Genomic DNA, 10,699 nt, shown 5'->3' with positions numbered 1-10,699 from the left:
GGGAGGCGGAGCTTGCAGTGAGCTGAGATCCGGCCACTGCACTCCAGCCCGGGCGACAGAGCGAGACTCCATCTCAAAAAAAAAGAAGTAAATCTCTGAACAGGCTAATAACAAGTAGCAAGATTGAAGGATTATTACAAATAATTGCTAACAAGAAAAAGTCCAGGACCAGATGGATTCACAGATGAATTCTTTCAGACATTCAAAGAATTGTTACCAATCTTACTGAAACTATTCTAAAAGACAGAGAGAGAGGGAATCCTCCCTAAACCATTCTATAAAGCTGGTATCACCCTAATACCAAAACCATGAAAAGACATAACAAAAAATAAAACTACAGACCTATATCCCTGATGATCACTGAGGCAAAAAATCTCAGCAAAGTAATAGCTAACTGAATCCAACAGCATATCAAAAAGATAACACATGATATCAAGTGGGTTTCATACCAGGGATGGTTTAACATATGCATGTCAATAAATGTGATACATCACATGAACAGAATTAAAAAGAAAAATCATATGATCATTTCAATAGACACAGGAAAAGCATTTAACAAAATCCAGCATCCCTTCATGATTAAAACCCTCAGCAAAACTGGCATAGAAGGGACATACCTCTAGGTAATAAAAGGCATCTATGAAAGACCCACAGCTATCATTACACTGAATGAGGAAAAGTTGAAAACAATCTTCTTGAGAACTGGAACAAGACAAGGATGCCTACTTCCACCACTTCTATTCAACATAGTACTAGAAGTCCTCACCAGAGCAATTAGACAAGACAAAGAAAGCATGGGCTTCCAAATCAGTAAAGAGCAAGTTAAACTGCTGCTGTTCATTGATGATATGATTGTATACCTAGAAAACCCTAAAGAATCATCCACAAAGCTCCTAGTCTGATAAATAAATTCAGTAAAGTTTCAGGATACAAAATCAATGTACACAAATCAGTAGCACTCCTATACACCAACAACAACCAAGCTGAGAAACAAATCAAGAACTCAATCATTTTTACAACAGCTGCAAAAAAATAAAATACTTAGGAATATACCTAACTGAGGAAGTGAAAGATCTCTACAAGGAAAACTACAAAATACTGCTGAAAGAAATCATCCACAACATAAACAAATGGAAACACATCCAATAAAGTGGGGAAAGGACACCCTGTTCAACAAATGATGCTGGGATAATAGTCAAGCCACAGGTAGAAGAATGAAACTGGATCCTCATCTCTCACCTACAAAAAATCAACTCAAGACGGATCAAAGATTTGAATCTGAGACCTGAAACCATAAAATTTCTTGGAGATAGCATTGAAAAACTCTTCCAGACATTGGCTCAGGCAAAGAGTTCATGACCAAGAACCCAAAAGCAAATGCAACCAAAATAAAAACCAATAGATGGAACCTAATCAAGCTGAATAGCTTTTGCATAGCAAAGAAGGAGTCAGCAGAGTAAATAGACAGTCCACAGAATGGGAGAAAATATTTGCAAACTATGCATCTGACAAAGGACTAATATCCAGAATCTACAATGAACTCAAACAAATCAGCAACAACAATCCAAATAATCCCATCAAAAATTGGGCAAAAGACATGAATAGACAGTTCTCAAAAGAAGCTATACAAATGGGCAATCAACATGAAAAAAATGCTTGATATCATAAATTATCAGGGAGACTCAAATCAAAACCACAAAACGTTACTCTTGCAAAAATGACCATAATTTAAAAATCAAAAATAACAGATTTAGGCATGGATTTGGTGAAAAGGGAACACTTTTACACTGCTGGTGGGAATGCAAACTAGTACAACCACTATGGAAAACAGTATGGAGATTCCTTAAAGAACAGCAATCCCACTACTGGGTATCTACCCAGAGGAAAAGAAGTCATTATATGAAAAAGACACTTGCACATGCATGTTTATAGCAACACAGTATACAACTGCAAAAATATGAAGCCAGAATAAATGCCCATCAACCAACAAGTAGATAGAGAAAACGTGGTATATACATATCATGGCATATTGCTCAACCATAAGAAGGAACAAAATAAGGGCATTCACAGCAACCTGGATGAAGTTGGAGACAATCATTGTAAGTGAAGTAACTCGGGAATGGGAAACCAACTGTCTTATGTTCTCATTTGTAAGTAGGAGCTAAGTTACGTGGAGGCAAAGTATAAAAATGATATGATGGGCTTTGGGGACTTGGAGGAATGTTGGAAGGGGAATGAGGGATAAAAGACTACACATTGGGCACAGTGTACACTGCTTGAGTGATGGGTGCACTAAAATCTCAAAAAAAAATGCTGCTGATTTTCATATATTAATTCTGTGCCCCGAAACTTTACTGAATTCATTTATCAGTTCTAAGATAAGCATTTTTTTTTTTGGGGGGTAGAGTTTTTAGGTTTTTCTAATTTAAGTTTAGGTCATCTGCAAACAGGGACAATTTGACTGCCTTTACATTTGGATGCCCTTTATTTATTTCTTTTGATGAACTGCTCTGGCTAAGACTTACAGTACTACACTGAATAAGGGTGGTGAGAATGGGCATCGTTGTCTTGTTCCAGAATGTTGTGTTTCTGATATGCATTAATATCTAGTCAGCATGGCCTAGGGGCACTTGACCTTGGTTTTTAATTTTGCATCCATGCCATTTCACACATTTCTGTTTTCCTTCTTTTTTTTTCAATATTTGTTGCCTACTTCTATAATGAAGTATGTGAATCAAAAGGTGTTCTTTCTTTTTCTTTTTCTTTTTTTTTCTTCAAGATGGAGTCTTGCTCTGTCGCCCAGGTTGGAGTGCAATGGTGTGATCTCAGCTCACTGCAACCTCTGCCTCCTGGGTTCAAGTGATTCTCCTGGCTCAGCCTCACAAGTAGCTGGATTTACAGACATGCACCACCATGCCCGGCTAATTTTTTGTATTTTTAGTAGAGATGGGATTTCACCAATATTGGCCAGGCTGCTCTCAAACTCCTGACCTCATGGTCTGCCCACCTTGGCAGTGCTGGGATTACAGACATGAGCCACCACGCCATGCCTATTTTTCTTAACACCATTTCTAAAATTCCCTCATCTAAAGGAATAGCACAGGATGTTGTGGAGATTTTAAATCCTCTTCAAATGATTTTTAATCACATTTAAACATCTTTCCAAATTTTTTTATGTTTTCAACAATAGTGTTCACACCACAACTTAAGAACTTGAGCAACATTGTTATAAAATTTAAAATATGTTAATATTGGTAATTTAAAAATGGATACTTCAATTACTACCAAATTACTCAGAAAATTCTGATATATGTAGAGCATGAATGATGATGTTGTCTATTGTGAATTTCTGTTTGCCAGAAAGTGTTGTTGCCAAATGACAATACTACAAACACAATTTCAGTTAATTCTACCTGCTCCTTTAAAACAACACAATTCTTAACTACTTTCAAATTTGATACTCAAATATGAGATGTAAATTTTTGAAATTTTTAAAAATTCAATCATTTCAAAATGCACATAAAATGAACTATACAATAAACCATTTGGTGTCTGAGATTATGTGGCAGGAACTGTGTTGCAGACTCTTCATCCCTGATTATTCCTACTTTAGAGTTAAGGAAGTGAGGCTAATTTGGCTTAAGTAACTGGAAAAGAGTTTAACCTAGGTTTTTGTGGATTCCACAGTTTATCCCTATTTTGCCAATATTTCTAAATGTAGTCCCATTTTGAGAAAGGTTTGATGGTGATAAAAGCACTGACATTGTTGTTATAGCAATAAAGCTAGGTTGTTGAGAAGAGAGTAGGTGGTGAGGATAGGAAGGCAGTGAGAGCCACCTCTTGGCAGGGCCATTCGTATCAAAAGTTACATGGAGAATAACAGAGTGATTATAGGAGGACTTGGGTTCAAGTGGAAGCTTCTTTACTTTAGAATCAATAGATATCTGGATATGTATAGGTATGTTACTTTACAGAAAGAAGGAAACATCTGGAAAGTAATTATTTCATTTTAATAGCAATACAGAAATTTCAACAGTCTAAATGTTTAAACAGACTCTACCATAAAGAATATTGTAAATAAGGCATAGAATGTTGTTTTCTTCTAACCCTGTTGACTCTTTTATTCTTTGTCTAGGGCTACCTTCTTAGTAACAATAATAATTATAATAACTGCGTATATTAAAATGGGTAAATTTAATATATTAAAACTCTAAGCAATGTTCTAAGCACTTTTTAAAACTCAAGTCATTTAATTTTTACAGCATCTCTTAAAAATAGGATACCATGGCCGGGCACGGTGGCTCACGCCTGTAATTGGGAGGCTGAGGCGGGTGGATCACCTGAGGTCAGGAGTTCGAGACCAGCCTGGCAAACATGGTGAAACCCCATCTCTACTAAAAATACAAAAATTAGCAGGGAATGGTGGCAGGTGCCTGTAATCCTAGCTACTCGGGAGACTGAGGCAGGAGAATCGCTTGCACCTGGGAGATGAAGGTTGCAGTGAGCCAAGATTGTGCCATTGCACTCCAGTCTGAGGGAACAAGAGTGAGACTTCGTCTCAAAAAAAAAAAAAAAAAAAAAAAAAAAAAAAACCATTATGATTCCCGTATTACAGATGAGGAAACCAAGGTATAGGGAGACTAAATAACTTTCAAATTACTCGCCAGCAAAAGTACTCACCTTGTCTTCCCAGGATCCTCATTATAGCCTTTTCTCCTTTCTCTTTGTGTCCTTTGTTTTCTTTTTTTTTTCTTTTTTTTCCTTAACCAAAATTTATGTCTTCTGTGTCCCCAGGACCTAACAATATAATTAATTGATTAAACAGAATCATGCCAAATCATTTAGCTTAATGTGTTGCATTTCCAAAATAACATTTATATCAAATAAAACTTTAAGTGTTTTAAAAGGAGGCAAGTGAACACTCAACTTCTGTTTGTTTTTTGTTATTACTAAAAATTACTGACTCAAAGAAGAAAATGTCACTTAAACACCTCAAGCCAAAATTTGTTTAACACAGATGTTGACTTACAGAATTAGATCACAACTCGTCTCAGAGATTTTTTAATTAAAAAAAAAAGAAAATATAACCAGATAATATATTATAACAATGCATTTTAAAATAATGCATTTCTATTATATTCATCTCCATATAATGATGATTTAAGGAAGTAAAGGGAAGATGAACAGTATAGATCAATAAAGATAAAAATGTTAGGCACAAAGAGAAAAAGAGGGAAGATCCAATTTTTTGTTTGCTTCAGCAAATAACTCTTCCTTCAGCCTACAATCTCTTTTAAAAAGATAGTATTTATCCTTTAAGGATAAGTAGTATTAAAAAGTATTACAATATTTCATAACAATGTTATTTAATAGCAATATTATGTTTTCACTCTCATTCTCTTGCAAGCACACAGTTTCCATTTCTAATATGGCAAGTATTGATAGCTAAACCCCATAAACAAAATTTCATTGGGGTCCTTGATTCTTAAAAACATAAAATATTCCTGAGGCATGCAATAAGTCAATTCTCCAGACAAACCATTCACGATAAAGCAGGGGCTGAAAGCTATTCTGATAGAAAGAAGCTGGGAAAGAGAAATACAGTGGGATGATTTATTAAGATTTTTCTTTGAGGCTAGAGGATCACGAGGAAGGCTTGTGTAGAGAAACAGGTTGGGTGTCGGGGGAATAGTTGCTTACCCAATGGTACCCTGATGGCTCCAGTGATAGATAAGAACTTCCCAGAAATACCTAATTTACTCCAAGGGAGCAGTTCACACCTCATTATGGGCCCACAACTGCAAATAAATGTACAATAATATGAATAACAATAATATTGCAAGAATATACAGGATAAAAAAGAAACAAATTTGTGCACAGAATTATCCACAACAAAAGCACAACCTTTGCTACTTACTAACATCCCAACCTTTGCTACTTAGTAACATCCCACAACAACTAATGTACCTACCAGAATTTTTCTAAACATTATTTTTGGCTCATTCATTGATGATTACAGAATGAATCTTCTTGAATGTTTTCTCCTTTCATTGTAATTCTCCATCTCTTGTCAGTGAGTGGGCCCCATTTATTTCTTTTGTGAAATCTCTCAATTCCTCTCTCAGTGCGGATACTTCAGGATCTCCTTACCAACCTACTCTAAAATATGCTTTTCCTGTTTCATAAAAATCATTTTAAATGATTTTCTATTTTCATTCATTCATTGGACAAAATTTATTATCTATCAGTTGTGTTTCAGATATGCCTATAAAAATGATTTTTAGACTCTTGCTTCATGGTAAGAAGCAAGACAAACAGAATCTCTGCTCTCACAGAGCTTACATTCTGGTAGAGAGAGACAAATGATAAATAGATTGAGACATAAACGAAGTATTTTCACATAATGGTTAAAACCTAGGAAGACAACGAGACTGGGTAAGTTATATAGAATGATAGGCAGTAGTATTTTAGATAAGATAGTGTATTAGTCCATTTTCCCTCTGCCAATACAGACATACCCAAGACTTGGTAATTTATAAAGAAAAAGAGCCTTAATGGACTCAGTTCCACATGACTGGGGAGGCCTCCAATCATGGTGGAAGGTGAAAGCCACATCATACACAGTGGCAGACGAGAGAGAATGAGAGCTAAGTGAAAGGGGAAACCCTTTATAAAATCATCAGCTCTCATGGGACTTATTCACCACCATGAGAACAGTGTGTGGGGAAACCACCCCCATGATTCAATGATCTCCCACAGGGTCCCTCCCACAACATGTGGAAATTATGGGAGCTACAATTCAAAATGAGATTTGGGTGGGGACACAACCAAACCCTATCAGATGATCAGGGAGGGCCTCCATATGGACTTGATATTTAAGGTGAGTCATGAATAATGAAAATGAGAAAGCTATGTTAAGATGAGTGAAATATATTTAACCCAGAGGGCATACAAAGGACTAAGTTTCTAAAGCCTATCCATTCCTCATAGTTTCTAAAAAATGAAGATCATAAAGTAGGTGTGGTTAAAGCATAATGAGACAGAGGAATCTTCATAAAGGATTGAGATGGAGAGAAGGGCAACGGTAGGTTAGAAAGATATGTAGGTCATGGAAAGGAGTTTGAATTTTATTCTAAGTTCAACAGGGAGTTACTGAATGTTTTGAAGCAGAGGTGGGTGTGACAATATTTTATTTATATGTATAAAGGACTACCCCAAGGGTTATGAGAAGAATGTGATGTTGGGGCACAGAGTAGAAACAGGGAGAATGGTTAGAACTCTCCTCCAAGCAAGTGAGGATAGTGGGTTAGATAAAGTAGTAGATGGAAAGGAGGAGGACTCTTTGGGATATATTTGGGAGGCAGAGCATATCTGTCTTGCAGATGAATTGAATGTAGGGATAAGCAAAATGGAAGAACCCAGCATGGTTCCTGTAGTTTTTAGCAAATGAGTCCTAATTTGTCTTGCTTTCAATGATCCTGAGTTCATCTCTCCACCATGGTACCTTGATTGCAGTAAAGCACATTTCCTCATTATTCTTTCCACACACAATACTCATTCCCATTTCTATCCTTTTGCTCAGACGTTTTCTAGACTTTACTCTTCCACATTCTCTAGCCCAGATCATTAGTTGTAACAAATGAGGGTTGCCTCAATAATATCTTGTGTCTTCTAATTGAAATTCCATCTTGTATTATTTGTTGCTTCATATAAGTGAAGTTGTGTCCCCAGGTATATAATTAGAACATTTATAGTAAGCACCATATCTTAACTTCTTTAGGAAGTAGTCTACCATCTAACCACAGATGAAAAAATAAACTCTTGCTGATTAATAATGAATGTGATTGGCCAGGCACGGTAGCTCACGCTTGTAATTCCTGCACTTTGAGAGGCCAAGTTGCGCTGATCACCTGAGGTCACGAGCTGGAGACCAGCCTGACCAACATGATGAAATATGTCTCTACTAAAAATACAAAAATTAGCTGGGTGTGGTGGCAGATCCCTGTAATCCCAGCTACTCAGGAGGCTCAGGCAGGAGAATCGTTTTAACCTGGGAGGCAGAGGTTGCAGTGAGCCAGATCACGCCATTTCACTCCAGTCTGGGCAACAGAGCAAGAGTCCGTCTCGAAAAACAAAACAAAACAAAAATTAATGTAATTTGTGATTAAATATAAAATTCTACTCTTCTACATGTTATTCTACTTAGCCTTTGACACACCTTTCTTTGCCCTACTTCTTGTCCTTCAGGCTCCAGCTCAGCTGTTACTTCCCAGGAATGCCTTCTCTGATGACTCAAGCCAAAATACCACTACTTACGTCCACTATTTATCATGTTTCCTTGGTATATTATTCTTCATAGCATTTATCCCTAATCTTGTGTGATCTTATTTACCTGTTTACTTATTATCTGTTTTCCCTACTAGAAAGTTAATGACATAAGAGCAGAACTTGTCTATCTTGTTCACCCCTGGATCTCAGCACTTACAGCAGTACCTGTCTTACGGTATCATATTTTATGTCAAACACTGTCCTAGAGGCTAAGAATAAAGAAATAAACAAAAACAACAAAACTCTTTACCCCCATGAAATTTATATTCCAGGGGGAGATATAGACAATAAGTAAGATTAATAAGTAAACACATAGTCTATTATTTAGTGCTAACTGCTGGAAGGGGAAAAGAATCGAGCAAGAAAAGGCAGATAGGATCAATGTATTTGTGGGGAGGGATTGGATAGCTATAGAATCTTAGGATGGCCAAGGAAGTCCTTGATGAGAAGGTGACATTTGAGTCAAAATCTGAAGAACATGAGACAGCATGTCTTGTCGGGAGCTGGTAAAGACCTTCCAGACAGAGGGAAGAGCAGATGCACATATCCTGAGGCAGGAAACTGCCTGGTACACTCTAGGAACGGCCCAATTTGCTAAGGGTCTGGGAAGGCATAAGCAAGTGGAAAAGAGGTGGGGGATGCAGTCAGAGGGAGAAGATGGCAACAAAGGATCATTTAAGATCTCTGAGGCCAGTAGAATGATTTAGGCTTTGGATTTTACTCTCAATAAAATGAGAAGTGACTGGGAGATTTTGAATAGAGAAGAGTCATAAAATGACTTATACTTGAACAGATACATTCCAGTTTCTTTTTCAGAATGGGCTATAAGAAAAAAAAAAAAAAAAACAGAAACAAAGCGAACAAAGCGATCAATTAAGAGCTATCACCATGACTCAGGTGAGAGACTCTGGTGGCTCCAACTGGAATAGTAGCATCAACATGAGCTGAAGTGATGGTTTCTGGTCCTTGATAAATATTTGTTAAGCTAATGAATAGTAAGGGATTTCCTACTGAACAGTGATGGTTTATGTTTTATTTAAACATATAATGTAGCTCATTTATAAACTGATCAAAAGATATATAAAATAATTTTTGAAATTAGATCAGTAACTAAATTATTTAAAAGTCAGAAAGTGGTTTCTTAATAAAATTCATAAAACATTTATTGATAGATGGGTTATATTTATTTTTACAAGATGCCCAAATGGATTATTCATCTGATTTATTTATTCTTGAGACCTATATTTCTCTTGAAAGTAATTTTGATAAGATGGTAGCATTTGTAGAAAATTTAAGAATAGCTATGTTTTGGGGGAAAACAAATAAAAAGAGCTTGAGATCTGCCATCATTCTGACCTCTTTGAAAACAATGGAGATGATAAGTCTATCACTTAAAATTCTAAATTAGTAGTTTTATAAAAATGAAAATCCTTTTCTTGTCTGTAGTAGAGTTTTCTTTTTAATTTTTTAAAGTGTTTTCATCTGACACTTTCTAATTACCTCTTTTGGATGAGCGTTAATGTATTTTCACAGTGCTACCTGGCTAGGTGTCATGTTGAGACCCAGACAGTTGAGTTCTACTCTGTTTATCAGTAAAACTAGTTTTGACTGATTCTGCAAATGAAGAGTATGTTCTGAGCCATTCTCAGAAGCAAATTCAGAACATGTGAAATTTCTTCCTCTTTTTTATAGAAATTAATTAGCTTGTTGAAATTGCCTCATTGTTGTGCCTCTTTGAGTGGTTTATATTCAAATCATTTTTTCAAAACAGAAAATCTGTGATTAGCTGGAGCTAAAAATCTAAACAAGAGATCCCCAAGCTCCAAATCATGTAAATTGTAATATTCATGACAGTTTATAACTTGTTTTCCCCAATGGGAATACCTATGTGGTTTATTGCAAGCCATCAAAAGCAGAGCTCTCAAAAATTGCAATATGGTGTTTCACTGGCTCTTGCAAACCTAGTTTAAGCTGATGGTCTACCAAAAGCCAAAAAGAGACAAAAGAAAACATACTTAATATTTTGGAAACATGTTGGTATGTACAAATCACTCAAAATTCTGTAGACTCGGTGCTTATGTTCTACTTCAGGCAACTTTAGAAATGCTTTAGAATACTGCACACATTGTAATATATTTCACATCACCTAAAATGCACTAGCTTTTGAAATTGGTACACCGATCACATTCTCTTTGGTGCACAAAGGCAATCTTGTTTACATTTCTAACAAATCCTTGGTTACATTCTGACAGTAAAGACATTGTTATGAACAGCACAGAAAAAGATGTCCTGTGTTTGTCTCTGAATTTTTGTTGTTGAAGATATTGGATTGCCATCTCTAGCACAGTTCATAAACAAACTTGGTGAACAT

The sequence above is a fragment of the Colobus angolensis genome, unplaced genomic scaffold (genome assembly GCF_000951035.1).
Source record: "Colobus angolensis palliatus isolate OR3802 unplaced genomic scaffold, Cang.pa_1.0 Scaffold48, whole genome shotgun sequence".
Classification (NCBI taxonomy): domain Eukaryota; kingdom Metazoa; phylum Chordata; class Mammalia; order Primates; family Cercopithecidae; genus Colobus; species Colobus angolensis.
This window is presented reverse-complemented; position numbering follows the sequence as displayed.